Source organism: Botryllus schlosseri, chromosome 2 (genome assembly GCF_051294905.1).
Source record: "Botryllus schlosseri isolate E-star chromosome 2, Bs_hap1, whole genome shotgun sequence".
NCBI classification, from domain to species: Eukaryota; Metazoa; Chordata; class Ascidiacea; order Stolidobranchia; family Styelidae; genus Botryllus; species Botryllus schlosseri.
Genome location: NC_137237.1, coordinates 25,363,330 through 25,367,656, shown reverse-complemented (window position 1 = coordinate 25,367,656; position 4,327 = coordinate 25,363,330). Strand labels below are relative to the sequence as shown.

The following is a 4,327-nucleotide window of genomic DNA, read 5'->3' as shown; positions in this document are numbered from 1 at the left end:
GTATGATGAGACGCCGAGTAGCTAATAGCTATACGGCGTTTGGTGTCTCGGTAAACTGAGCAGAGGCTAAATCCTTTCATGGCGCGACTATTGAGTTCTCGCAACTATATGATACCGAAGATTGCATATTGTTACATTTTTTTCATAATAAGCGTTGGCAGAATCCCAAATGATTGTATGCTCAGATTCAAAAAAGACCTACTTGATCACCTCCTGTCGTTATACTACTTACTCGACTCACAATTGTTTTGCTGACCTGAGTTATTTTCTTAAAAATGGATTTACTCATTCTATGGCTTATTCAAGAATTGTATATCAGGACTGATAAATGAAAAATAGGCCCTAAACCTGCCTTTTATCTGTTACAATAAACATGTTCAGAGTGGGAAAATTGAACATATGAATTATCCGAGGCCTTCGATATCACCCCCGAGAGTTCCACAGAAGTGACCGGAAGCTGAACTGGATGGGGAAGCATTAAACACCATGACTTGGACTCAACTCAGTGCTCTCGGAATTGACTCGGTGGTGAATTGAAAATGACTCGAGTCAAATTGACTTGGTTACAACCCTGTCACCACCCCATATCAGTGTTGGGATGACTCGAGTCATGACTTGACTCAAGTCACCTTTTTCGTATGACTTGACTGGACTCAAGTCACTTTGCTAAAATGACTTGACTTGACTCGAGTGAGTCAAAATGTGCAATGACTCGTGACTCGAAGGTAGTGACTTGAACCCAACCTTTTATTTGTACACTCGCAATGAATTTCAGACCCAAGTCTGTAGATACAGTATGTAATGAAACCACAATAAGAAATATGCAACGAATACCACAGTAAAAATTATCAAGAAACAAGCAACAAAACCACAGTAAAAGTCACAAAGAAATCAGCAGTGGAACCACAGTAGAAGTCACAGAAAAATAAGCAATGGAACCACAGCAAACATCATTGAGAAATCAGCAGTGGAACCATACTAAAAGTGACCGAGATATAAGCAATGAAACCACCGTAAAAATCATTATGAAACAAGCAACGAAACCACAGTAAAAGTCATTAGTAAATACGCAACGAAACCACAGTAAAATGTCCCTAATAAATATATCAACATCAGAATTTACATCTGGGTACATAGCATGCAATAAAAATCAGGATCAGGTATCTGCTGTCCCGGGCAACAGTGCTTGTGCGTCCATCGACCACAGCCGTCACAGGCATCCTGGAAACAAGTTAGAATCAATATACCTAACAAATGTAATCTCGTAAGTTTGCATAGGAAAGATGTGGTTGTAATGACTCGACTCGAGTCACGATTTTTTGATGACTCGACTTGACTCGAGTCATTTTCTTAAAATACGGAAATGACTCGACTCGAGTCAATCTGCGTATTGACTCGACTCGAGTCAATCTGCGTATTGACTCGACTTGGACTCGAGTCATTGCTCATGACTCGAACCAAGTCATATGACTCGAGACTCAGACGGCAAAGACCGACATTTCATTGTAATTTCGAAGAACAGTAAAGTAACCACCTTATTGGGATTTTGTCTATTAGTACTGGTACTTGAAAATGCGACCAGAAACGGTTAAATGTGAGGAAAATTAGTATAATATAAATGCAAACCATTCGATATCATCAAATAGAGTTATAAAAGTGGGTTTAACATGACCTTAACTGGAAAGTGAGCAGTCAACACAATGACTTTTGACTCAGACTCGAGTCATAACACCATGACTCGGACTCGAACCTCTGCTCGATGACTTGGACTCGGACTTGACTCGGCGATAAATTGAAAATGACTCGACTTGACTCGAGTCAAAACTATAAAAGTGAGATTGACTTGTGACTCGCAGCCTTGTGACTTAGTTACAACCCTGCGATGGATCAAAAATTGCAAAATGATCTCTGGCCCTCAAATCTTCAGCCTAGAATATATCTTTTGCTGGCTCAACACTTTGATCCAAGCTCTACGTATCTTGGACATTTACATGAATATCCACTTTTCCAAAAAATATTCATGAACGTTCAAAATTTGTTGCTCGAACGCATCATTGGTCCCCACTCGGTAGGTCCTAAGACACACAAGTGACACAACCATGGGACCTGGGACCACCTTCGAGAATAAAATAGATTGTTTGATTATATCAACTCAAATGTTGGAGTAAAATCACGTTTCGATTTACGCCCAAAACAACAAAATTATTGGCACATACATATTACCCGTAAATCGACATTTTGACTTTCAATTACCTCGTTATAGCGATAAAGCACCACAGAAAACTATGATTTGCAGCCTCTATATGTGTAGGCGTGTTTCTGTTGTTAAGTGATTAGTTGAGTTCAAACATTTTGCTTGATTTGGTTATGGTACCATAGACCCCCACCCTATAAATATGGTAATTGAATTGAAAATAGTCAACTCGAGGATGATATTGAATTAAAAAAGATGTGGCATTATATACCCTGATACAAGCCCTACACTTCACATTAAAAATAACGGCTGGTTTGTTAGTGTGAAAGATTCTGCCAGCATGCATTTGTAGACAAATTCGCGTACCGTAATCATAGGATTATCTCAGATAATTTTTCAAGTATTTTCGGTCCCACTGTCTCATCGGTACCACATCTCCCCTACCCATTTCATGTTTTTTTTTATTGGGTTTGGACCACTGCATTCAATGCAATAATCTCCCAATTCTTATTCATCTGCATGCAAAACATACTACGTATTTGAAGTGGTTTTAATCCAACATTGACTAACATACCCGTCGCATCATGTAAGATTTGACCAAACTGCTGGCGGTAGCTTTCGCAAGCTCGTCGAGAATGATCAAAATCCAGGTTTGCATCGGGTAGAGTTCGACGGCCTATTACATGAAAGTAGATTGCAAATCAATTTTCTCAAATCTCAATACGTGAACGCATCACAAACCTTCAAAGCAAGTACTCCACAATTTCATCCATCTTTTTGAACATCAATCCTGGTCTTTAACCTTGAACTTCTCACAACCGAAGATCATTTGGAGTATATTTGTGTAGAATTTTACGGAGTAATATGGAAACGAAATTTTAGGTGTGTCTTGAATACAATCTCAGTGACGCGAACTGTTGATTTACCACAGCATACGTGAAGTGGAGATACGAAGGATTTTGCAGCTGTTTCAGTCTAGTCTAGAATCAATCACTAACTAACTATATATAGGCCTACTAGAAAACAATAAAATATCTTGATACTACACGTCACATACTGTAGTCTTCTTGCGGTAGTTAAGTTCCCAGCAACAAATCATGCAGTATCTGTAGTAACGTGACTGACGATCTGTCTAATACGAAACGTGTATGTTCTCAAGCAGCCAGATCTTCAGTGTGGACCGGGCACCGAAGCACACGCCATGTCGTCACTTAGTAGCGCGTATACGGTACAGTCAGTGTACAGGTACACACGAAACAACCATCAAATCACTTGCCCACTGGCCAATGATATGACATGCTTTGCTTAGATTTAGCTGCAGAAAACTCCTGTTCAAGCCTCAACCTTCAAATCAAACCCTATTCTCAACATACCAGATGCCGAACGCCGTATAGCTAGTCGGCGTCTGAACAGACACCAAACGCCGTATAGCTACTCGGCGTCTGAACATAACAGACGCCAAACGCCGTATAGCTACTCGGCGTCTCAGAAAACCAGACGCCAAACGCCGCATAGACATTCGGCCGCCGCGCGGCGTTTGGCGTCTGGCGTTTGGCCTCTGAGCGGGTTTAACCCCTGTTGATATAGGTTGGACACCCGGTCGGTTCAGACCAATAGCCTCCGCCTACTTATATAACTGGTGTCCCGGCTTCCATCATTGCTAGGCGCTTGTTATGTCTGTCTGCGTGGAGTGGGATGGGGGTAATCACTACCTACCGACCGGCGACCGGTAGTCGTGCACTCGTGCTTATGCTCCTTAGGCCTCAGACTGGAATCGTTGGTATAGTTTTCGACAACATGTTGTGCGTGACAGACGGATTTCTTGCGTAATTGGAAAATTTCATCCGCGTGACGGAAACATTTTTCGTGCTGATTCAATACTGAATTACGGTACTTATTAAATGACACAATGTGCTAAAATAGACCTTGTATATGCCGGACTAGGGTTACGCCATATATTCCCTGATTGGAATCACTGGCCTTTTTTCCTGATATATCAGGTGAGCAGCGATGATTTTCCAAGTTGAAGTAATTTAATAAAAAATAATTAAAAAATAAAATATAGTGTGAGCACAGGACACCGATTCCAAACAGGATATATTCGCTGTTGCGCAAATGCCACGCTTGCTTGCG

The 4,327-nt window shown here is 41.0% G+C and overlaps 1 long non-coding RNA gene across 2 annotated transcripts; it reads right to left on the bottom strand.

Moving 5' to 3' along the window:
- Nucleotides 1-261: 261 nt before the first annotated feature.
- On the bottom strand, nucleotides 262-3,748 carry LOC145434297 (uncharacterized). 2 transcript variants are annotated; one of them, XR_013913319.1, is made up of 4 exons: nucleotides 2,936-3,748; nucleotides 2,769-2,870; nucleotides 663-1,221; nucleotides 262-629 (listed from the first exon to the last, which is right to left on the bottom strand). It is a non-coding gene; the product is annotated as an uncharacterized LOC145434297 (long non-coding RNA). The 2 variants fall into 2 exon arrangements; XR_013913320.1 differs by having other exon boundaries at nucleotides 262-602.
- Between the last annotated feature and the right edge of the window lie 579 nt (nucleotides 3,749-4,327).